The sequence below is a fragment of the Lampris incognitus genome, chromosome 3 (assembly GCF_029633865.1).
Source record: "Lampris incognitus isolate fLamInc1 chromosome 3, fLamInc1.hap2, whole genome shotgun sequence".
NCBI lineage: Eukaryota > Metazoa > Chordata > Actinopteri > Lampriformes > Lampridae > Lampris > Lampris incognitus.
This window is the reverse complement of record NC_079213.1, coordinates 23,215,233-23,242,324: the sequence shown is the minus strand read 5'-3', so window position 1 is coordinate 23,242,324 and position 27,092 is coordinate 23,215,233. Positions and strand designations below refer to the sequence as shown.

Below are 27,092 nucleotides of genomic sequence, written 5' to 3'. Positions count from 1 at the left end.
CCCTATCCAGAATATTTTAGGGGATAAAGAAGTATACAAGAAAACAAAAACCCACATGGATTCAGTCACATTATTTACACTGGAGTTATGGTTTAAATTGATTAAAATCAACAAATTACAAGATGAGATACAGTTATTGAGATGGGTAGAATATGATAGAGACTTTACTCCAGCGAGGCATGACACAGTTTTTAAACTGTGGGTTAACTGGGGAATCACAGTATGGTGCACTCTAGAGGAAAAAGGGGTGATGGAGAGTTTTCAGGGTATGAAAGACAAGTTTGATTTGGAGAATCATGACTTCTTTAGATATTTACAATTAAGGGATTATTACAACAAACGTATCAGGAGAGGACCCTCCATGGAGGTGAACAGTGTGATTCAAATTATAATCAACGTATATAAAGGGAGAAAATCTAGGACTGTATCTGTACTATATCAAGCTCTCACAACTAATAAACACTCAACTACATATATAAAAGAAAAATGGGAATTAGAATTTGGCACAGAAATTAGAGGAGGACTGGCAGAATATGTGGAAAGTTCATCAATCCTCCACTAGTTCGCGGATATGGAGGGAATTCTCCTGGAAAAATCTGATACGTTTTTTTATTACACCAAAAATCAAAAATAGATACTCCAGCACCAAACTGTCATGCTGGAGGAAATGTGGAACAGAGGATGTAGACCACTCGCATATATTTTGGAAATGTAATAAGCTAGCGATGTTTTGGAAGATGGTTCATGATGTAATACAAAAGGTACTTGGATATGACTTCCCTAAGAGCTATATGACCCTCTATTTCTGTAATTTTAAAAACGACGATATTGGGCCAAGTGATAGATGTTTGGTTAAGATACTGCTGATTGCGGCTAAGAAGGCAATCACAAGAAAATGGTGCCAGGTGGACGCCCCCACACAAGGACAATGGATGGAAATAGTGGAAGACATTCATACAATGGAAAAACTGACTCATCGATTGAGACTTACAGTACCTCGGATGGAAGACCAGTGGAAGAAATGGACATGGTTTAAGGAGCAAACACGCGACAACATAATTCATGACAACACTTAAGACTGGAAAGTTAGACCCACAGGAAGCTCATGTAGTTCATTTTTTTGTGTGTTTTTTTGTTTGTTTGTTTTGAGTTGCCCTGTTGGGCTTGTGTGCAAGTAAATGTAGATAATTCAATGTTTACTTCTGAATACGGATGCCATGTTTGTATTGACCTAAAAACTTCAATAAAAACTAAAGTGATTAAAAAAAAACTTTAAAAAAAACACCCAGGCTAGTGCATTTAGTTTTTGGTCGTTTTTCAAATTGTTTTTAAAAAAAAAAAAGAATCCCATCCAATAGGGACAGTTGCTAACAAGAAAAAACGGGTATTGATGTGTACATAGGGTTGCCAACTGTTCCTTAAAATAAGGAATCGTTCCTTAATATATATATATATATATATATGTGTGTGTGTGTGCGTATAGTGTAAAGGCACATTATATTTGTTATGCCCATCCAACCCCTGTCCTGTTCCTCATTTCCATTTCAAGGAGTTGGCAACCCTATGTGTACATCCAGCCCAATGAAAGATCAGGTTCAGGATAATAAAAAAAAAAGAACAAACAGTGGAACAAAGGGATAACTGAAAAATAAAGCTACCAAATACTTAATGTAAATATTTAATGCAATGTTTAGGTTTCATAGACCTTCAGGCATTAAAGTCTGTTCTGTGTTCATCTCTCCAAATGCAACAACATGCGTTTATCATGATTGCAGTCCATTGAACTGCAGTTTGCTACTCAAGCGGAAACTCAAGGATGGCCCAATTTTTGTTAAAAAAGTTGTACTTTATTTTAACTGTAAACCATTTCAAAAGTAAAATGCATTATGCATTAAAAAAAAACTTCATGACAGCAAAAACACAGCTCTGACAGTTTTCTTATTACATATGCAAAACTTTATATGAACAGGTTGTAGGCATACCTTGCATACCTAAAGGTCACCATTAGATTTTGTTTGTACATGTCTGACATGCATTTCCAAGCTACACAACATGAACTGCCAGTGCAACTCAAGTCCTTTGTCTTGGTAAAAGTATTTGTTTGTTTGGTTAATCTACAATGTAGTTCTCTCAGAATTTCTCAGAGGCGGTCTTCTTTTGAGTGATTCATGACAAAATCGCCACCAATAGCAACATTTCCATTGGAATTATCATCATCAGATTGGTTCCCTGGTTCCCATTAGAGAAGTTCTCAAAACGATTAAGCGAGCATGTCGGCATGTCCCTCTTAATGGCAGTATGCAAGAAGGCCACCCAGCGCTGTTGCAGAGAAAAGTGTGGGAGGATTTGGACTGGGTCAGTCAAACAGCCCCGGCCTTGGCGCTCCATAGCCACACAAGGGAAATCCTCTACACTGTAGCCAAGCAGAGGCACACTTGACAGAGCCTTAATGTCCTGGATGTGGGGAGGAGTGAAAGGGGATGAAGACAAAAAAGAAAAAAAAAGAGGGGAAGTTGAATGCAAGAAGATATGCGGGGGATTTTAGTAGGTTTGTGTGTCACACTGGTGGTGACTAGATCAAGAAAGACAGCCATTTTCATTTTCCATGCTTATAAGCTACTGAAATGTAATGGAGTAATACTGCATGATATGCACGTGCACTTTGTCTGAAATGGTTTCTGTGGCATATGGGGAAAATCACTTGTCACTATATATTGGCATTGGGATATGGGCCCTGTAAACTACCAATTATTTAACATCAGCAACGTTTCAATCCTTTTGCTTTGTTCTCAATTACCCTTTACTGTTGACGTCTCATTTTCTCTATCGTAAAGGACTTAAACTATGTTTTCAAAAGTTCTGTGCAAAGTGCTGAGAAATAGTTGAGTCGCAAATTTAAAAGCAACGTGTGTGTCCTCTGCTGGCTGTGGATCAAACTGCACGAGGGACCTTTCTTGCATTTCGCAACTCTGTTTTGTCACCATCTAAATGCATTTCTTTTAAATTACTATTTTGCAGCATAAACATATGAATATATGAGCAGATCTCCTGTCTGTGTTTTCCCTACCTGCGGAGCAGTGTACAGATAAGAGGATCTGAGACTTAGTTGTAAGGATGACAGACCAAAGTCTCTGCAGGGTCTTCAGGTTGTCGCCATACTGCAGGAAGCCACTCAACACTGTCATTGGACGGCAGGGACACCTCCATCTGGAACATAAGACTTTTTCAATATCAATACTTTTGTGACAAATAAGAACAAGGAAAATCTTTAATGTTCATCTACTGTGTCAATAAAAGTGCCGATTGAAAGTGGAAGCACTTCATTTACCAGGATTTTGGGGTAGTATTGTTGATATAAAATCTTATCCCTGATCATTCAAAAATTAATAAAGCAAAAATATATAGATAAATAAAAAAATGGTTAGTACCATTTGCCTTTGTGGGGCAGTACTAACTCACCTCTACCGTCCCTCTCCTGTTGTCCATCCTTACGTCTTTGTCCTGCCAAATCAGGATGGTGTAGCACTCTTTACACACTTTGTTCAGCTTGTTATTGTCATACTCTAAAGGCACTTTGTTGTCCGAACACTTCCAACACACCACCTGGGTGAGCAGAGGATAAAATATGGGGAGTCAATGGTCAGAGCAAACCATTCTATTGTTGGTAGATCAACCGGTTCAATCCCCTCAGCAAGAGTCAGAGACCATCTGTCGAAGAGTCCTCAAATTTGGACTGAGATAAGTCAAAGTATCTTTACTGTCCCTGACAGGGAAATTAGTTTGCAGCCAGTATATATAAAACTCTCACAAAACAAAACATACAAACCCCAAGGCAGAATTGACACATCACTGATGGACAACAAAACATAATAGGACATAGCGGGCAAGAAGAACCAAAGGAGTTCAAATGTACAGACCATGGAAACAAGCAATCTGCAGACAACAGATGAATACTATATACCTTTTAACACTTGAATAGCAGTGGGGACAAAGGAAGTATTCATGTCTAAAAACCTTGAGCGTGGCATAATAAAACATGCAGTCCAATTTTTTACTTATATCAAACATTGTAGTTTAATTTATTTAAATAACCCAGCACTGAGGATGCAAAAGCCAGTGCGTTCTTAGTGCCAGTCCCAAGCCCAGATAAATGCAGAGGGTTGCATCAGGAAGGGTATCCTTCCTGATTTCCATACCGGATCAGTCGAGGCCCAGGTTACGAACGACTGCCACTGGTACTGTTGGCCAGCAGGGTGCTGGTGGAAACTATGCTACTGTTGGGCAAATGAAAAGGAGAGGGGGTAGGCATGTCCAGAGGAAGCCGGAGAGGAGGAAGGGCAGGAGTGTAGAAGTGAGAGTTGGAACATTGAATGGGGGGGGGGTCCCAAAAAATAAATACATAAAAAGAATAAAAATGCTGAATTTCACCTTTTCTACTTTTCCTCCTCAATAGAAAGTGACAGTACAAAATCCACGATGATCAGAGTAATAAGTGATGTTAGAGAATGAGTGTTTCAATTTTGATTTATCCTTAAGCAAGAATTTATAAAAACAAGTGTGACAAACTTCTTTGTGACATGCATTTTAAGTAAATTTGTCTATTTGGTTTGCGTTTGGTACAGTATGAGCTATCACTCACACAGCCGCAGGCTCGACAGTGGTGCCTCCTCCTGGTCAGGGCATGGAAAGGCTCCTGGCATTTCATACACATGGTCACCTCATTGTCCCTGATCCAACGAGGGGCACGTTGGCCGAGCTCCTCTTTCTGCATAAGATTAAAAAAAAAAAATCTTCATGTACTTCAAGTATTATTATTCAAGACTGAAGACGGCACTTTACAAGCAATTTGCCCACAACAAAATACAAACGATGACTTACTGATTCTTCTGAATCCAGCTCCTTAGAAGCAAACCGAAATGTTTCATTCTTTTTCTGAAATACATCAATTGCCTTCTGAATCACCTGAGTGGGGGGGGGGGGGATCACTGCCTTAGCAAATATAGACAAGCTTCTGTGTCATTAGGTGTCATGGAGTTTTCATAAACAAACAATAGTACCTTTATCCAATCATCTCGGTCTTGTTGGGAGCTGAAAAAAATACAATCACACTCAATAATCCTACTGAATTTATGGAGAATAGAAAATAAAATGATTTAAAAATTTTGTTGAATTCATTATCAATTTGCTTGGGTTATGGAGAGGTGGAAAAAATGTGTATGTGAGATGGATTTATTGTTGGTGAACAGAGAAAACAACCCCCCCCCCCACACACACAAACCTGGCCTGCAGTTCCAGGGTCCTCTCTCTCCCAGAGACCCGGAAGGTGTGTGGGTGGTCCTCATTGGAGGTCCACTCCACCCGCATGCCTTCCATGCCTATCCGTGCCCGCACGGAGAAACGCTGCCCCACCAGGCTGAACTTGGGCGTGCAGCACAGCAGGAAGTTGTTGAACTGAAGGAAGAATTAAACTTTTTTTAAAGCAGCCTTTAAAACGTTTACATTCTTGCATCATATGGGCTTCCAATGGTCTGGGTTAGCGATTACAACTGGAAGTAAAATGCAAGCAATGTCATGTTAAAATATTACTGAAAGTATCTTACTACCTTTGGTATGCATAGACTTTAATGACATTACTTGTGCTCACACATAGCATTTCAATGTGGCAAGAACCCCAACATATAAAAAGTTTTGCATATTCTATTACTTTTGAATTGTTTTTTTTTTTTATTCATATTACTCTTAAGTTTTATATTCATCTTACATTTTGTGATGTGCTTAAGGGTTACACTGATCAAAGCACGCCAAGTTGTATTCTTAAATGACTACTATAACAGACCGTCAATGGGGATGATATTCTGAAAGTAACTATAGTCATCCAGATATTCATGGAGTAAATAAGGATACATTTCAGGTAAGTAAAACGAGTTTTTGGTCTGACCAGAAATAGGTTTCTCTCCATGGTAGAGGTGTTCCTAGCTGCCAGCTTGAGGAGCCGGCCCTCTCTGAGGAACTCATTGGATGGGTTGAGCACCTCCTCCTTCCCGACCGTCTCATAAACCTCCAGCAAGCGCTTCAGACTCTCCTACAGGGAGGCAACAGAGAGAAAACAATAGAACAAACTTCACCCCAACTGGGTAAAGAGACGACACATCCGACAGGGCTACACAATTTCATGCACATAGTCCTCCATGGCAAGTTTAGTACATCAAATGAATAATCTTCCTTTTACACAGGCTTTATCTAAACATCTGATTTCCATTTCAAATGTCTGCACCAGTTAAAGTTCTTGAAATGTTCATACAAGATGCAAAAAGCCAAATACATTTTTGTTCCCAAAACAATTTAGAAAGACTAAAAACTGTTTCATCACAGCATTCATTAAAATATTGAGATTATTACTTATGACGTGATCGTGCGCCGCCAACATCCATGATGGAAAAATCCATCACAAAACAAGAAAATGACTAAAGCAGAAAATCAAGAGTTTTAATTTGCACGGAGTTATAATACACCCCAAAACATTTACAGACACAAAAAGCTATACCGCATACTGTAGACTAAAAAAAAAAATACTGACAATTTGCAGTTTACACAGATTCACTACAGGATGAATGAAGGATCTCGTATGTTGCTATGGTAACCTACAGCCTTGTGGACAGCACTGTTGGAGTGAGTGGCCGCCATGGAGATGGTCTGCAAGGATTCTGTGGATGGAGACAAAGAGGTTGCCTGAAAAGTTACACATTTCTTGGTGTAATACACCTGAAAACACAAAAACCGATACAGGTATTTTGGGGTCCAATTCACAAAATAAAAGGATTTTGGGTTTAATCATAAGTGTGATAGCTATGGGGATGCAAGCCATGCAATACAATGCAAAGATAACAATTTACCAGTTAATCTGTGTGTTGTCACTCATCTCTAATCACGAGCTCTGGGTAGCAACTAAAATAGTGAAACCGCAGACAAACAAGGTTTCTCTGCAGGATGGTGGGGCTCTCTCATCTCTCTCATCTTCAGCTGCTTTTCCGGGGTCAGGTTGCGGTGGCAGCAAGCTAAGTAGGGCACTCCAGACGTCCCTTTCCCAAGCAATGCCCTCCAGCTCCTCCTGGGGGATCCCAAGGTGTTCCCAGGCCAGATTGGACATGTAGTCCCTCCAGCGTGTTCTGGGTCTACCCCGGGGTCTTCTCCCAGTTGGCCATGCCTGGTAAACCTCCAAAGGAAGGCGCCCAGAAGGCATCCTAATCAGAAGTTCAAACCATCTCAACTGGCACCTTTCGATGCAAAGGAGCAGCGGCTCTACTCCAAGCTCCCTACAGATATCCGAGCTCCTCACCCTATCTCTAAGGCTGAGCCCAGACACCCTACGGAGGAAACTAATTTCAGCCGCTTGTATCTGCGATCTCCCCTTTTCAGTGATGACTCAAAGCTCATGACCATAGGTGAGGATTGGAACGAAGATTGACTGGTAAATTGAGAGCTTTGCCTCCCGGCTCAGCTCCTTCTTCGCCACAATGGTCCGGTACAACGTCCGCATTACTGCTGATGCTGCGCCAATCCGCCCGTCGATCTCCCGCTCCATCCTACCCTCACTCGTGAACAAGACCCCGAGATACTTGAACTCCTTCACTTGAGGCAACAACTCATTCCCAACCCGGAGGGAGTAATCCACCATTTTCGGGTGGAGAACCATGGCCTCAGACTTGGAGGTGCTGACTCTCATCCCAGTCATTTCACACTCAGCTGCAAACCGCCCCAGTGCGTGCCGAAGGTCGCGTTCTGATGAAGCCAACAAAACCACATCATCTGCGAAGAGCAGAGATGCAATTTTGAGGGTCCCAAAACGGACACACTCCTCACCTTGCCTGCGCCTTGAGATTCTGTCCATGAATATCACAAACAGAATCGGAAACAAGGGACAACCTTGGCGGAGTCCAACACCCACTGAAAACATGTTTGACTTTGTGCCAAGAATGCGGACACAGCTCTCACTTTGGTTATACAAGGACCGGATGGGGCTCACCACCATAAAATGATGGCAGCCCAGCAGTCTATGAAGAGCTCAGGTTTGTGCTGTTGCCTCTCCAATTGGGGAGGGGGGCGGAGTCACCACAAGTGGCCCCAGCACATGTTATCATTCTGCTAAAAATTTCAGTGTGCAAACATACGCCTTTACATTTTCCATGACTTCAGTAATAGTTCCCCAGAAATTCTATCAAATTTGTAATTTTCCTGGCATTTTCCATGACTGGAAAACCAGTCTGGAAATTTCCAAGTTTTCCATTAACCATAAGAACCCTGACTATAAGGGTTATAGTTGAAATAAACTTTTGGATTAGGCTGGGGGGAGAGTGTGTATGTGTGTGTAGTAATGTGTAAAAGTGGGGACTTCTACTGTACATATACAATACAACTGACTGTGAGCAGAGTTGTAGTCTGGGTCATCCTCAGGCAGTTTTTTCAGGTATTCCCTCAGCAGCATCTCATAGCGAGGGACTCTCTGGACTGGCTCCAACATGTGGTGCTGCAAGGTCAGACTGCCACATACCTCCAGACTCTGAAAGACAACGTGCACTTTACAAACACAATTTAAAATTCAAGAGTTGTTTCTCAAGAGATATGTTCAGCACAACTATACAAACTGGCAAGTAATTTGCATACAATTTACTTAACTACATCATAGGTGCCATAACTTAAAAAAGGGGGGCCTAGAGCTGGCAATATGGAAAATATATCATGATAATCATGGGGAATTTTGCATGATGTATATCAAAATATCTGCTTACATATGTAAAAGTATCATTCAAGAGCCCAGCTAAGGTTCATTAAAATTAACTGTTGGTAAAGTACAATTTCAAATCAAACCTAGTTTTCAAATAATACTCCCTCAAATATTTCAGATCTAATTTTGTGTGAAAATTTACGCAATTGATTCTCATTATTCTTAATTTAGGCAACAAAATCGTGTGTTGAGATATGCCAATATCTGAATTTCATCCCAATACAATATCATTAAAAAAAAAAAAAGAGATAAAACTGGATTATTGTCTAGTCCGACCTGGGCCCTAACTGAAAATGAAAGAAAGTATACAGATAATGGGACCTGAATGTCCTGGATGATGTTTCTGAAAGCAGCAGAGCATTCAGTCCAGCTCCTCAGCAGCTCCATGGCCTGCTCAAAGTTCCTCACGTACTCGGCGTACATTCTCAGAAAGGGTGCGTGCTGCAACATGACATCCCCCAGACGTGGCGTCTCCCACCTAGAGACCAACATAAGGCCAGATGGCCTCTGAATTAATCACGGCAATTTCAACCTTCTGCTTTCGTTTGCGCTTCAGATTAAAAGCACCTCCACGTATAGCATACATTTGAAAGGGGGTATTTTTTGTGCTAATGTCATTGTTGTGTTCATACCATGTCCATTATAATGAGTTATTTCGTTCTGAACGCAATTCAGATAACATGTTCATAGCTTGGTACAAAATGAATGTGTTTTTTTCTTCTTTACTATTAACAGCTTACTGACTTGGATCACTGAGATGAATCTAAACAGACACGTTAAATGAAAAATACCAATTCCCTCTGAAAGAAAGCTGGAATTGGACAGTACAGAGAAGCAGTGCTTCATTTGTTAGAATGTAGTCTTACCATATCCTTCACAAAAGCTATAATTAGTCCATGGGCCAGACGATATTTCGGTACACTCAAGGTGGCAAAACTTACTTATAATTTTTGAAAGGATCCATGTCTGTAGATGATATTTTGGTATGATAACCATTCCTGAGTGGCAGCTGTATCACAGTTATCAGCTCATGAAGTTAACCACCCGCTAAACTAAATTGCATTTTAGACGCTGGTGCATATCCTGGTTTAGCCTCATGGTCAGGACATTTTTCAATGTTCTATAATATTGTCTTTGGTATCATTTTAAAGGGGACCTTCTTAGCTTTCATTCAAGCCCTGTTGTGGATATTTCTCACAAATATAGAGGTCACTTGAGCTCTTCAACCCGTCAATAACACACATCTTTCTGCAATGTTCGCCTAAACTATATACTTTCTTTTAGCCCTGTGGCATCTAGGAATATCAGGGACACAAAACACAAAAACTGGAATACTCACAGGACTGTAAAGATTCAGGAAATGTATAATATACCCATACTATTTCATTGTGTGAGGTGATTGTGAGCCTTAAATGAGAACTAGACCAAAGCCAGTTAGGTCACAAACTGGTCTCTATACATTTGTTTAAATACACAATCAAAATACATGATAAAAAGGAATACCATAGTGAGGTAATGAACTATTTTAATATTTTAAAAAACATTGACATTTACATATACTTAGTCAATGATACATGTAATCCCATATCATTAGTGGGTATATGTAATGGTAATGGGTAGGGTAATGGGTATATGTGAATATGGTTACATTGTTGTTATCAAGCTCTGGGTAACCAAGTCCAGAATCAACATCCTGTGCATCAATAGACTACTACCACAGTAATACCATCAGAATCATCACACTGTCATTCATCAAACTGCTCGTTTCTCTCATCATCTGACTCCCCAAGTTCAAAGTCCAGTTCTCGACCATCCTGCTGTTTTTGGTTACTGCAGGTCTGTAACCTGCACATGTCTGTGCATGGAAGTCCATTTGACAGGCACATGCAGCTTGGCATTTTGCATGAATGCACACACTTGCATGTTAGCATTTCCAAGACCACATCTGGTGCAGGTGGGGAGCGCATCCAGTAAATGGCCAGCTTGCCTTCATCGTCTGTCCATCCATACTCAGTAGGGCTTGGCACCACAGGGTTAGCCTGCAGACAGCACTTCCATATTGCTGCCTGATAGTTGGCTCGTTGAACATGCATAAAGAGACAGTCTCTACATGGTGGCAGCTGGCTAGACTCAACCTCTCCCCTTTTGGTGCAGAAGAGCTGGTAACGCAGTTTGTTCACCTCAGCAGTGCTGCTATTAGCAACATACATCCGACAGGTGAACTGCTCAATTTTCTGGAACAGCTCATCACTCACATTCCATGTCTGTCCCAGTTGACTAAAAGTCTCTTGGCAGGAAGTGTGCTTTCTCACTATCTTCAAGGCATTCAGCTTCCCTCGACCAGCGAATGCACTGACAGTGTCGCAGCCTGTGAAGGCATGTAAGCCAATTAGGCTGTCACAGATGCTGTCTCCAAGTGAACTTGCCAGTTTGGTGATGTCGACAAACCGTGTGCGGTTCTGAGTCCCACACTTCTGGTAGATGGGACAGGTGATGTCCTTCTGGAAGCCAAGACAAAGCACCATGACATCAGTGTCCTCAGCTGTGATGATAACTGACTTTGAGCCCGCATTTGCTGCATGCAATGCATGCAGGAGCAGACGGGTGTCAGCTTCTTCATGTGTGGAGTGCAGTTCTGCTGCTTCCTCACAACCATCTTCTGTCAACTTGTAGCAGGTTTCCTCACAGGTCATGTACAACACCTTGCCATGCAGTATAGCTCTGTATCGTGGGAGTTTCCACTCTTCCACCAGAAACTTGATGAGACTGGTCTTGTTGGAGGAACTGCACAGAAATTTTCTCCACTGCTGGACGTGGTGTCCCCCTGCAAGATTCTTGTACTGGAGAGTGATGTCTCCACCCTGGTTCAGTCGTTCAGCATCTTTGATCGAAGTCTGGTGATAGACATCAAAAACAACATCAATCCTCCCACTCTGTGCTCCCTCATGGAGGACCTGGGTCAAGGCTGACTCTGCCACCTGTGCAAAGGTTTTGTTGTTGCCATTCATTTTTTGGACCAGGCTCATCCCATCTATGATGGAAGTAGATGGGATTGGGATGTCTTCTGCAGGAGATACATTCTTTTCAAGCTCTCTGGCAAGTGCAGCCTTGTTTGTTTTTCGTAAGGACCCATCAGCATTTGCCAGTGCCCATGGTAGTGGGCCCAATGGGTAGGCAAGGACATCCTTCAGATTCACCTTCCTGCTTTCAGCCACCAGGATCATGTGACTGAAAAGGTTTCTATCTGCCTTCAGAACCACATCCTGTGCTTTCTTTCCATGAGCTTGTTTTGTGCTGACATTGGAGAATGTTTTCAGACTTTGCTTGGTCATCTTGTCGTGGAATTTCACAGGTGGTGGGTCTGTATCTAACCTTGTTTGCTGGAATGCTTGGTAGGCCTCTTCTCCTTTCTCAAGAGATCTATGGTCACATCAGGTGGAGCCATGTTGCCAGTGGAGAGGCTAACCAAATCAATCTCATCAGGGGACATAGGATTGAGCCAGTTATTCTCCATAAGGTCCATGAGAGACTGGACATCTGCTTCATCTCTCTTGATCCTTGGACTCTGTAGATCTGGATGAGACCATTTGCACCTGCCTTGACCTGTCAGGTCTCTCAGCTGTCTGAGGTACATGCTTCTATACTCAGCTGTGAGATAATATTTGGTCACAGCTCCTGGCTTCAAGCTGAATCCCTTTGTCCCTCCAGCTGTTTGGGTGTCTTTGTTCACCGTTTCTTCTATAGCTTGGTCAACAGGGATTCGGCCAAAGGGATTGGTGGAGCCCAGTTGGACTGAGAAGCCTCCTTCCATGAATTCTGTGTACACATCTGGGTGTGTGATGGGCAGCTCAGACATCTGGGCGTAGTAGTAGGGGAGGTAGCGTGCATAATTCATCCTGTCATAAGCAAAGCACCATGGGATCATTGCTCGAATGCTAGCCAAGTGTAGCATCCAGTCTCCCTCTCTGGATGCTCGGATGAGCCCCAACAAGATTTCAACCATGTCCAAATAGGACATCCAGAAGTTCGAGAGGCTGCCGTTTCCACCTCTAAGGAACTCACGGTAGACTTCAAATAGATCCATGATGCGTGTACAAGAGCTGTTCTCGAGGACCTCCTTCAAAGCATGTTGTGAGACTTCTTTCCCAAGGCTGTCAATGGTCTTCAGTGTCTCATTCACGTGAACCATGTCATTCCTGTGAGTTTCTTCCAACCAGGACAGGAAACCATTCAAGGTCAGTCGCATGAGAGCCTCATACAGGAGCTTGTGTAGTCACACTGCCCTGTTGTACTTGCGGCCATCCATAACACCAGCAATTGAGCCTTCTGCAATCATGCCAGACTCAATGCAGAGGTCTTTGAGTCCAGCATCTTGGAAACGCTTTCCTATTATTGCCAGCAGTGTGCAGATGGTGTGGAATACCCCAAGCCTAACGATGATATCATGGAACTTGTCATGGTGTTTCCATGTGATCTCGACAGCCTTCGCATACAGGGCTTGGTCAAAGACACAGACAATCTTCCTCAGGCCTAAGCACTGCATGATGCTCAGTGACTGGTTAAGCACCTCGTTGACAGTAGACATTTGTGTCGCTGGAGCATTGATGGTAGGCAGATAGCCTATATTGTCGGGGATGACCGTCATCTCTCCTCGAGTCAGGATGTTGAAGCCTGTCCAGCTGCTGACTGACTGTTCTTCTTGTTGTGACATGCGTGCTAGGACCCAAAGAAGGTTTTTCTCTCTGGCAAGCTTAGTATTGGCTGCAGTATCGGCATCTGACTTTTTGCTTTGTGGTGGCCCTACCCGTTGTCCAGCATTGTAAGTTGGTAACATTGGTGGGGGTCCATCAATGCTTCTCTTCTTTGTTTTGGGAACAGTGGGCATGGGTTGGACAGGAAGTGGGTTGACTGGCTTTGCTTGCACAGCAATCCCATTGACTCTGTGAGATGTTCCCTCACCACTGACAGTTTCTTCAAGACGGTCGATATTGTCCCAGGCTAAAGTTGTGAATATGCCAGGATGGATGTTAGCTGGAAGGGCAATGCCACTCCCTGATGATGAGAGTTTCTGGAGACACAGGGCAGTGTTGATCTCTTCCATCTGTGAATAGGACACACTGTGACCAAGTCGGTTGAGGATGTTTATCAACTCTACATTTCCTGTCAACGATTTGACACTGAATGGCAGAACAATGTGCTTGGAAGGCTTGGTATTTCCACATGTCACTGCATATACTATGTCATGGCCAAATGACTGCAGAAGGCACTGCACTCTCTGGGATGCATGATCAGGATCATTTGAGCCTGTGAGTAGAGAGTTCAGGAATATAATGAGCGACTCTGGAATGGTAGGACATTCTGCTTCTGGTTTGACTTCAGGCGGCCAGGTTTGAGGAACATCTTGACTTTTAATGTCTGCTCTCAATTTGATGGCTGCTTTGGCTATAACATCTTGTGCACTGACACTTTTCAGGGTCTGCAGCTCCCTTTTGAGAGACTGATTTTCTTTGGCAAGTTCCCTCATGGACAAGTTATCGGGATAGAGGAGGAATTTTCCTTTCTCATCAGGGAATATCTGCAAGGCTCCAGCAAACTCACTCTCCAGGTTTCGCCTTATGTGCTTCTTGGTTGATTCCTTGACTTGGGCAATGCCTTGGGAGTTCATTGAAGCTACCAGTCTAGAAGAGAGATCAGTCATTGTCACCACTTGAGGATTGCCAAAAAGCTCCATCCTGATGAAGAGGAACAGCTCATTGTATGCCTTATTCACAGCAGCTTCATACTGGGCTGCAGCATCATCATCTTCATTGCTGGCAACCTCTCCTTTGGAAACCTCTTCTTTGGTGTAAAGTCTATAGCATGACCTGTGGTAGTGCCCTTCAGCTGCTACAAGGTCTCTACTCACAATGGCAAGGATTCTGCTGTCCCTTTTCTTTGTGGCTGCACTCCTGATCTTTGCATCAGCTCGCAGTTCTCGACACTGCACCAGTACTTCTCTCGTATTCTGTCTCTTGGAATATTTGCTGTTTTTCTGACAAAATATGCACTCTGCATCATAAGTCCTAGATGTACTTGGAGCATGTCTAGCTACTCTCTTAGATTGTTTCTCTTCAGCAGAGACACAACTTTTCTTTTCTTTTGCAAGGAGGCCATCAAGAATTTGCTTCATAGTGAAGATACTGCGACACTTTCTGTGGTAGTAGATTGCTGGGATCTGTCCCTCAGGAATGTCTTTTGCCAGTTTCAAAACTGGTGCATGATTTCGTATCTGAGCTGCCCTGAGCAGAGTTCTCCATGAGTCGACACTTTGTAGTGAAACCAGCTTATCTGTATCATCAGAAGAGTGGATAATGCACTCCACCCGTGGGCGCTTTGGTATTGGGTAAAAACTTGCTTGTTCACCAGTGGCCATATTCAGTCAGTTTTCACCTGCCACATACAAACAAATACATGTAACTTAGGTGTATGAACACTACTAAAACAAAGTTTACTTTGCTTCACCAGCGTCATATTACCATTATTTATCTTACATAGCCACAAATAGATACATTACCTAGTTGCTATGCAACAGCTGTATTTTGTCCACATGAGGCCGCTAAAATCAACACAAGATGAAAGTTCCTCGTAGCCACTTTAACTAATCATATTAACATATACATTAAAAGAACATGCTAACATTATGGGAAATTAGCTTACAATCTTCTCCAGAGTGAGACAAGAAGATAGATACCAGTTTCCTCTATATGTGTTTAGTAGAAAGCTATCTGGCTGCACGTTAGCCTAGCTTAGCACAATGAATGGAAGTACACAGTACTGGTTATCCTTGGTAGTTGGCCAACTAAGAATTGTCCCAGAGTTTAAGCTAGGCTAATCAGTACAAGGGGTGTTGAAATGCTATATTTGTAAAAATCTGGGCAAATACACAATCGTGAGAGGCACAGAAACAGGTTTCCTGAAAGAAAAATGAAATAGCTGCTCATTTGGAAAGGTTATCATGTATTATTTTACTTCTGTTAGTGTACCAAATAAAATGGCACCAGTGAAGTTGTGTCACCTTGGGTGATATCGATATCTGGTCTGACCCATGGACTAACTGGCTTTGGTCTAGTTAGTTTCTTAGTAATAATGCCCTTCTAATTTAAGGTTCACAATCACCTCACACAATGAAATAGTATGGGTATATTATACATTTCCTGAATCTTTACAGTCCTGTGAGTATTCCAGTTTTTGTGTTTTGTGTCCCTGATATTCCTAGATGCCACAGGGCTAAAAGAAAGTATATAGTTTAGGCGAACATTGCAGAAAGATGTGTGTTATTGACGGGTTGAAGAGCTCAAGTGACCTCTATATTTGTGAGAAATATCCACAACAGGGCTTGAATGAAAGCTAAGAAGGTCCCCTTTAAAATGATACCAAAGACAATATTATAGAACATTGAAAAATGTCCTGACCATGAGGCTAAACCAGGATATGCACCAGCGTCTAAAATGCAATTTACTTTAGGGGGTGGTTAACTTCATGAGCTGATAACTGTGATACAGCTGCCACTCAGGAATGGTTATCATACCAAAATATCATCTACAGACATGGATCCTTTCAAAAATTATAAGTAAGTTTTGCCACCTTGAGTGTACCGAAATAGGGAATTTTGGGCTCTGGCCCATGGACTAAATGGAAAATGTACCATACACCCCTTGCAGTAGAATATTACAGTTCACAAAGTCAGTATGGTGAAACAAAAACCAGAACATCTTACCTCCCTGTGCAACACACACACACAAACTATTTTTATAAGTCTAACTTTAGATTTTTGATCATTTGTTAAATTTAGAATTACTTCTAATTTAGTATGGTTTCTGTCAGGCTCTCGGTTATTTGTAATGCCATGACATTAATGTTGCTACCTTTTAACAGGCCAATTTTTATCTTTTTATCTTGGTTGATGTGTTCCAATGAAGTGATCTTCACTGCAAACATGTGTGTTTGTGTGGCATGTGAATGCCCACCAATTGTTGATACATTTCTCCAGGTGAGGCAGAAGGAACTGGCTGTGAAAGGAGTGGATGGAGGCGATGTTGGAGAAGATGTTCCTCACCACCTCTGGAGGGAAAGACCCTTGACCTGCTTCCTCTGTGAGACGTACAGAGAACACCTGGGTTGGACATTGGAGAAACAGTAAATGACCATTAATGGACTAAAAAAAAAAGAAAGAAAAAAAACGAATAAACTGATAATCAAGGAGCATGACTATATGTAGTTGGTTCAACCGATAAGGTCTTTGTTATACTTGGTTACCCACAAAAGAAAAAGATGATTCGAACTTTCTCCCTGCCCAGAGTCTCATTCTTCACACCATTTACACGATGAGTTTAATTTGATCAGGAAAGCAAACAGGGGCTTTTCATATACCAGAATAAAGTGGGAATCCTGCGTCATGACATACTCCTATACATTGACATTTGTTTTGGGTACCGGTGCACGAATACGTGAAGTTACAGCTCAAAATAAGCCATGTGTAGTTTCATCAATTACCTTTGTATTCATGCTAATCTTTACATGAGAAAAATAACTAATAATGTGGTTATGCATGACCAATACAGGTCACGGGGAAAGCAATGGGATTTATGTAAAGGATAACCAGCACCATTGCTGATGCTTTAGTTCTTCCTTTGGTCATTTCAAAATGTGACTTAAAACCCATCTAGACCCATTTCTCCATCTCTGTTAGTATCTCATCAAATCCAAATCCAACAACACTGACCTGGTCCAGCAGGTGGAGACGTGCCACATAGGCCCTCTCCGTCTGCAGCAGCTCGCTGGCTATCTTGTACAGCTTCTGCTGTCTGCTATCATCCTCCTTCACCTCTTCTCCGTCACATTTCCTCTCGTCTTTAGACTCCTCCTGAACCCTGCTGTCATTGGGGGATGATGAAGAAATAAATCCGGTGGATCTTTCTCCATTTTCCACATCACCATCTCCCTTTCCATTTATAGCCACGGTCTCTCTCTCCCACACTATGGCACTGATGTAGCCTGGGGAGTGACCTTTACCATTAGTGACTGGATGGGGAACCGGTACATTTGTAGCATGGTTAAGAACGTGGTTTGTCTGTGTTTTGATCCTGGTGGTAGGGATTCTGCAGCTGGCTGATGTTAGCAGTTTCAGCGGACAGCGCTCTTGTTTCACAAGGGATGGGCTGGAAAACATAGTGGTTCAGTCATTGCTGAAACAAATAACCAAGTACAGAATTATAAATAGTTATCTTGATATATACATAGGTATCATGTAAAATTCCCTAATATTATTGTGATATTTTCCATATCACCCAGCACTATGTAGCACTGTAGCCTGACACCATTGTGCAAGATAAACTGTTAAGGAAAGTTAAGGAAATCACCAATATATGAGAAAGAAAGGAGAAAAACCTGGCTGTTCTACTCCACTACTCTCTCTTTAACATTACACGTCTTGTGCTGGCCCTCCCATCATTAGCAAATAAAGAATATATTAAGAAAATTAGGCTCTCTCTTGCACCAAGTGCCATCTTCCCTCAGATGTGTCTATTGTGCGTGAACATTAAAGTGATCATTATCCACAGGTTAAATAAAGTGCGAGTGAAGTGCCGACACATGTATGTGAACGTCGTGGAGTTTTGTTCTGGTGCATCCCATCACAAAAGTCGCATTGACAAGACAAATATAACCTTGGCAACAACGAATATGAGAACTGACAACAGTAAAAAGAGGTGGAAAAGAAATGGCTCCAACCTGCTGTTATCCAAGTGAACGATCAACTCGGGCACAGTGCAGGACTCCCCTGCCCTCTTCTTCTGTTCATCCATCTTGGTGCCTGAGATTCTGCACTGTCCTACCCAGAGTTTGGAGCTTGTCACTGGGCTGTAGCTACCTGTCCTGCCTTTGACTGGGCTGGGTAGCCCTCCCCTGAGAAAACTCCGATTTCTTGGGGACAACGTAGTTGGGCTATGGCCCCCTTGACCCTCTCTCAATGGGCTACAGCTCTGAGTTCCTCTTTTAGCCGGACTTGGGGCTCCTAAGACTGGACTCTTCACTGGACTAGGAGTCCCCAGGGCATTTCTTCTGGGACTGATATGGGATCTGCATGACCCATTCACAAGACTTCCTTGTTTTACACCTCCGCCCGTAGCACTAGATGAACACAGACAATTTCGCGAAGGGCCAATATGGACGTCAGATAATCCGTTAAGTCCTATTTCTTTCCCATTCCCACACCGGTCTTCTGCCTCTCTGCTGACAGACAGGATTAGAGATTCCCCTTTGAAGGGACTGTCGGCTTTTCCTTGTTCTGCCTTCACAGGACTCTGGAGGTGGGCTGGTTTAGGTGGTACTGTAAAAGGGAAAAACAAGACTTGAGAGACCAAAAATTACACCTCATTCAGAAACTTCTAGATATTTATCGTACCATTCACAGTAGCAGAGTAACAACTTTGGTGAAGTTGTACCATGGATCTACTTGTCATTAGGATGATAATGTAACTGTTGAAAAGTAGTATATCTCAGTGTAAGGGATTTTGGATGACAAGCAATTGCAAGAGGCTGCTGGAGTCATTATTACAATAAGCATGTCTAAAATGCAGCGAAATTAACTTGATCTCGATCAAGGATGCTTCTATTTTCATGCAAAAGCAATGGATTCACTAAACTGGGGATGCATATTAAGTGAAACGGTCACAGGCAACTCGGTGATAACCACAGCACTTCAGCTATTTCTACCATTTCATTTAACTATACCTTACTATTGCACCACATTAAATCATACCGACAGGGATATTAGATATCAGATGGGACTCTGAGGAGGAAAAAAAAAGAAAGTTATAATGCCCCAAAATGTTTTAGGATGTGGAAAATGTATCTCCGTGAGTCAGATCAAGAAACCTATACAGACAACTTTACAAATCCAAGTTAGACTAACCAGGCCAACTCCAATAAGTCTTTTAAAAACTATTGCTATGATTACAGGTTATCAGTTTGCAACCAAATGTAAAAGAAAACTTTAACCACATCTGGAGGCAGTATTCTATTCAATACAACCAACATCCCTAAAATATCCTTATGTCTGAGAAATGAAGCACCTTTAGGTTGCCTGCTGATAAGTACACTTTTTTGGCACCCTGATATTAAGAGTAAAATAATGTGGATAATGCTGTATGGCAACATTAATAATTGAACTCCAACACACAGTCAAGGTGTTTATGCCAGTGTTTGGCTTCGGTAGTTTTACATTTTTGCATACGACTGTTGTATCCTACTAAAAATAAGCATAGTCTGTCTGGACAGTAGATATCGGCCAGATTGCATGTGTGCCAATTAGGTTTAAAACACAGGAACAGCTAACATTGTGGTTTGGAAGATGTCCTGGTTGGGCTTCTTTGATTGGCCTCTTCTACGTTGGCTGTGGAGCTCTGCTCTAATCGACAGACTCTGTCAAGTGCACCTCCACTGCTGTATGAACCACACACACCACTGCTCACTGGAAGAAACACAGATGGCAAAGCATTTTCCCCGTTAGACCAGGTGTAGAAGCGCGTGTTAAGGTTTTTATTTTTGAGGTTTAATGGGTGAAGTTGTTCAAAAGGATTTGTTCCTCTTCTGAAGACCTGAACTTTCATTCCATGTACACATGCAAAAAAGTAAGTCTCGAAAAAAGAAAAAAAAGAGCATGGGTATCCGGGTAGCATAGTGGTCTATTTTGTTGCCTACCAACATGGGGATCGACGGTTCGAATCCCTTTGTTACATCCAGCTTGGTCAGACATCCCTACAGACACAATTGGCCGTGTCTGCAGGTGGGAAGCCGGATGCGAGTATATGTCCTCTTATGGTTGGTCGGGGCGCCTGTTCGGGGGGAGGGGGAACTGGAGGGAATAGCGTGATACATCCCCCTGGTGAAACTCCTCACTGTCAGGTGAAAAGAAGCAGCTGGTGACTCCACGTATATCGGAGGAGACATGTGGTAGGCTGCAGCCCTCCCTGGATCAGCACGGGGGGTGGAGCAGTGACCAGGACAGAAAAAAAGAGGGGAAAATCCAAAAAAATAAAATAAAAAAGCCACATGACTGCACACATGAAGTCTTTACCTGTCTGCTGAGGGACTCAGGGGGTCAAAAGGCAGTGAAGTTAAGCTGGTTTTCCACCGAAATTTTTTTTTTAGCTAGTTAGGTACAAGCTCAAATGATACGGTACTATAATCTTTAATCTATATTGTTTGGGTTTTTTTGTTTGCCCTTGTTTGTTCATCTGTGACGGAAAGAGGTAGGTCTCAAAAAAAAAAAGAAAAAAAAAGAAAAATCAACGGATTTCCCCTACATGATACAAGCAGGTGGCTCTTGGGAAGAGGAACAATTGATTACTTGACTTGGTGGGGAAATTCTGTTTTATTTTAGGAAATCAAACTTGAGAAAAATCCCCCCTTAAATAAAGGTTTTGAATCTCCTAGATTGCCGTGGACTGGTGATGTCACAACTCAATTCATAATACGAAATTAAACCACTATAAATGCATATCACTTTCAGCCTGCCCACACAATTTTCTGCTAGGAATGCATTTTCTCCATGATTGAGGTAATAAGTAGAAAGTGGGTTTGTTATGGCAGGGGGACTGTTCAGCCTTGGGAGAAGTATGTTTCTGTCAGAGTGCCAACTTTTTTTGTTTTATTTTCTAAAAAGGATGCCTGATGCACATTTTGGGAAGAATTTTTAGCTGTTTACACTTGAACCGTGACTCAAATTCATTTGGGACTCACATAATGAATAGCCACCGTGTGGCTATTATTATTAGTAGTGGTGGTGGTTAGCACGGTCGCCTCACAGCAAGAAGGTCCTGGGTTCGATGGGGGGGGGGGGGTCATCCCATCCCGGGTTGTCCTCTGTGTGGAATTTGCATGTTCTCCCTGTGTCTGCGTGGGTTTCCTCCGGGTGCTCTGGTTTCCTCCCACAGTCGAAAGACATGTAGGTCAGGTGAATCGGCCATACTAAATCGCCCCTAGGTGTGAACGTGTCGGCCCTGTGATGGACTGGTAGCCTGTCTAGGGTGTTTCCCCGTCTGCTGCCCAATGACTGCTAGCACAGGCTCAAACATCCCGCGACCCTAATTTGCATAAACGGCTTGGATAATGGAATGGAATAATGAATCACTAAAAAAGGAGAAGTCTGACACAATGTCAGTAAAATTTCAAAGCCAGCACCAATTACCAACATCGCTGTCACACCAATGGCCAACCATATGCCCTCTCCTGTTCACTGGCAAGTCATAAAATGGGAAAGGGCAATTTACTGGCCAACACACACAAACTTCAGAACCTGCCATTCTAAATAGCGATGACAACTATAGTTGAAATCATGATGGCTGACTAGTCATCACTGCTAATGTAAATATAAAGAAATATACTGCTCAAAAAAATTAAGGGAACACCTAAAAACACAATATAGACCTCGATGAATGAAATATTTCAGCTGAAAATCTTTATTTATTAGACAGAGGAATGTGTTTAGAGCAAAATAACCTATGAATGATCAATGGAAATCAAAATCATTAGCCCATTAAGGTCTGGATTCAGAATCATACTCAAAATCAAAGTTGAAAATGAGAACATAGGCTGATCCAACTTCTGTGGACATTCTTCAAGACGATTCAAAATGAGGCTCAGTAGTGTGTGTGGCCTCCACGTGCCTGTATGCACTCCCTACAACGTCTGGGCATGCTCCTGATGAGACGACGGATGGTCTCCTGAGGGATCTCCTCCCAGACCTGGATCAGGGCATCGGTCAACTCCTGGACAGTCTGTGGTGCGACATCGCGTTGGCGGATGGTACGAGACATGATGTCCAAGAGGTGCTCGATTGGATTCAGGTCTGGGGAACATGCAGGCCAGTCCATAGCATCAATGCCCTCGACATACAGGAAATGCTGACACACTCTGGCCACATGAGGACGAGCATTGTCAGGCATGAGCAGGAACCCAGGGCCCACTGCACCAGCATATGGTCTGACAATGGGTCTGAGGATCTCATCCCGGTACCTAATGGCAGTCATGGTACCTCCGACTAACACGTAGAGGTCTGTGCGGCCCTCCAAGGATATGCCTCCCCAGACCATCACTGACCCACCGCCAAACCGGTCATGCTGGAGGATGTTGCAGGCAGCAGAACGTTCTCCACAGCGTCTCCAGACTCTCTCACGTCTGTCACATGTGTTCAGTGTGAACCTGCTCTCATGTGTGAAGAGCACAGGGCGCCAATGGCGAATCTGCCAACCAAGATGTTCTCTGGCAAAGGTCAATCGGGCTGCACGGTGTTGGGCTGTGAGCACAGGCCCCAATTGTGGACGTCGGGCCCTCATACCATCCTCATGCATTCGGTTTCTCACTGTTTGAGCAGAAACCTGCACATTAGTGGCCTGTTGAAGGTCGTTTTGTAGGGCTCCGGCAGTGTTCCTCCTGTTCCTCCTTGCACAAAGGACCAGATAGCGGTCCTGCTGCGGGGTTGTTGTCCTCCTGCGGCCCCCTCCACGTCTCCTGGTGTACTGGCCTGTCTCCTGGTACCTCCTCCATGCTCTGGACACTGTGCTGGGAGACACATCAAATCTTCTTGCCACAGCACGCATTGATGTGCCATCCTGGATGAGCTGCACTACCTGAGCAACTTCTGTAGGTTGCAGATACCGCCTCATGCCACCTCTAGTGGTGAGGGCACTAGCAAAATGAAAAACTAACCAAAGATCGGCCAGAAAAGATGAGGACAGGCAAATGGTCTGTGGCCACCACCTGCAAATCCATTCCTTTTATAGGGGTTGTGTTGCAAATTGTCTAATTTCCACCTGGTGGAAATTAGACAATTTACCAACAGGTGAAATTGATTCACAAATCAGTGTTGCTTCCTAACTGGACAGGTTGATATCTCAAAAGTGTGATTGACTTGGAGCTACATTGCATTGCTTATGTGTTCCCTTTATTTTTTTGAGCAGTGTATATCTTTTCTGATTAATTAACTGATCTCCAAAGACATAGCCTGTGTTTGTCATGATGCCCTATACAAAGCATTGGCTATATAGAGAATATTTATAGCAACCATTGCTATACGAAAGCATATCAACAGAGGAGATCACAGTCTGAAACTATGAAAACTACTTTGATATTGCATGACTACCTTTTGTTCCCCTCCTTACCCGTCTTTTCAGGAGTTCATCCATACTTTCTTACTAGTGCAATGAATATCATGTTAAACAGATTATGTTGGTCGTGTGTAAGGCACTTGCCCTGGTACTTTCTCACTTCTCCACACAATCTATGCATTTAAGCTTTGCAATGTCTACAAAGGTCTGGCAACTCCATGTAAACAGACATATTGAAAACTTACCACAACAAAATCATTCCGTTAGTCCACTCTAGTTTCTCAGATGCAGAATACGACAAACATCTGCACTAAGACAGCCCCACTGGAAATAATGTAGTATTATCAGTGTAATTTCTTTTTCTTTTTTGGGGGGGGGCGGGAATTTTTCCTCCTTTTTTCTCCCCAATTGTATCTGGCCAATTACCCTACTCTTCCGAGCCGTCCCGGTCGCTGCTCCACCCCCTCTGCTGAGCTGGGGAGGGCTGCAGACTACCACGTCTCCTCTGATACATGTGGTGTCGCCAGCCGATTCTTTTCACCTGGCAGTGAGGAGTTTCACCAGGGGGACGTAGTGCGTGGGAGGATCACGCTATTCCCCCTAGTTTCCCCTCCCCCCCAAACAGGTGCCCCAACTGACCAGAGGAGGCGCTAGTGCAGCGCTCAGGACACATACCCACGTACGGCTTCCCTTCCGCAGACATGGCCAATTGTGTCTGTAGGGACACCTGACCAAGCTGGAGGTAACACGGGGTTTCGATCTGGCGATCCCTGTGTTGGTTGGCAACGAAATAGACCGCCACGCCACCCGGACGCCCCTATCAGTGTAATTTCTAAATGCTGGCTCTATAGTGCATGTCTGAGCCTTTCCTATGAGCCCGTTTCTTGAAAAATAGACAGTGATAAGGGAAGATGAGCAAACTGATCGCCCAAGGCCAAGACCAGTTTTTGACGACCAAATAAAGAATCTTCCAGACATATTGAATCCATCAAAAATGTTGAATAGGAATTTATTTTATAATCTTTTTATCTTCAAGTTAACATTTCATTTCACATACTGTATGGTGTATAAATGTAGGTAGGCTTCCAGTTTAGTCCCTTTCCACAATGAAGTTGTGTTAACCCTTGAACCCAACAGTACCACTGGAGCAAGAGCTCTACATCATACTTCTTTTTCCAGTGAAAATATACAGTGAGATCAACTGCCTCTACTTCAGTGAATACACCAATGGGCAAACACAAGCACTCCTTGTTTGCAGGAAACACTGGTCTCAAGACATACAGGCAAAGTCCAGGCTGAATCAGGAGAACGAGATTTCAGTCCAGTAATCCAGCTAGTTAAAACCACTGCCTGGTGAAACAATACATACTAATGCACTCAATAGTTGCCAAGTATGGATAATAAACACACACACACACACACACACACACACACACACACACACACACACACACACACACACACACACACACACACACACACACACACACACACACACACACCATCATTATTTGCAGGTCTCGTAGTCTTATTTAGCATTATTAGCCTGTATAATAAGAGCCAACTGGTAAGCTCATTGAAAATAGCCTGAAAGCCTACTGGTGTGAAGCCGTTTACAACTTAATGAAATCTCTGAATGGCATGTGGCAAGAAAGGCCAGTGGCATTTTTGTTCACCCCAGTCAGCCCTTTAAGGAATATGGACACAGCTTCAGTATGACAAGGGCTCATTCACCCCAATTAAGAAAAAAAGATAAGCTTATTGAAAACAACTGAAGATAAAGCTAACATCTTCTGCCTTTTGAACATAACTGCTTACGTTTGATTTTCTATATTTTCTCAGCAAATTAGTTCTGGCTAGAAACCGTTAAGCAATGCATCAGTTTCGTGTATCTCCTGTAACTTGAATTATACCTGACAAACAAGCAAAAAAAATCTTCTATGTACTTTTTCTTCTCCGTTACAGGAACTCGAACGACAACCATTTCATTCTTACTAATACAATGTGTGTACATGACAAAAGTTTTGAATAGACTGCATCAGAACTTTGGATTCACTGCAAATCATCTTTTTCTCCAATGTCACATGAGATTACTTGTGACATACTTGGTTTTAAAATGCTATCATAGCAGTTTAAAACCATAACACTGTAGCGAATTCGGGGGACAACGCAACCACAGGAACTGCCGCGGCCGGGAAGCGACCCTGCATCGCCCGCACCGCAGGACGCATCGCTAACCGCTCGACTAAACTGTCGGACCCGCCAGCCAGCGGCCAGCGTGTCTTCTTATCCATGCACGTTACAATACCAACAGCAGTGCTATGGCACGATTAAAATTTGGAATTTGATATTAACATTCAGTTGTATGTAAGTTTGACGTGTCAAATACTTTAGAGCAGAAGTCAGTGGCATTTATAGTGTCTTTACCTTTACCAAAAGTGTACAATAGGCTAATGTCAGAAACTTCAGGAACACACAACCCACGTTAGCCTTGTTCGTCTTCAATGACATTTCACACTGCACCTGCTCCTGCTCCTGCTTTGAAGATGGAATAGTTGGAAAACGGCCTAAAAACGGATTGGGACGCGACACATTTCATGTTGAACCCGTTGTTGGGGCCTACTATATTGTGTAGGCCTAACGAACTGTGTCAAACGTGTGACTTACCTACGTCTTTTGGATGTTAGATGGGATGAGACAACGACCGTTTGTCCAAATATGAGTATCTGAGTGGGGTTACCCCCCCTACATATCTTAAAAAATATAAAACAACTTCAACACGCCATCATATTTAGCTTTAGGTACTTTTCAGTTCGAGGTTCATTCACGGGTTTGATGAGCCTAGCCAGGCTACCGAGTAACCAATCACCTTACAGCCAATGGACGATCGCCCTTCCGAAACAGCTAAATTCAAACACGGATGTGTTTGATCCAAGACGAAATACAAGATGTCATAACGCCTGAATCAAACCAACTATAGGCGTCTCTCCGTTATCACCCCCCCCCCTCCGTTATAATTAGGTCTCACCTGTAGTAAGGTAGGCCCGTTGTTCCGGTGCACCGCCTTTGCTCTTCCTCCGCACGGCGACTCTCCTGAACTCCTCCGCCCCGTGTTGACGGACGGTACTCGGAGTAAAACTGTGCCTCTTCCTCGGGTCAAACAT

General features: G+C 42.9%; 1 pseudogene; it reads right to left on the bottom strand.

Moving 5' to 3' along the window:
• Positions 1-2,166: 2,166 nt before the first annotated feature.
• Positions 2,167-27,092, bottom strand: LOC130109694 (FYVE, RhoGEF and PH domain-containing protein 4-like; annotated as a pseudogene).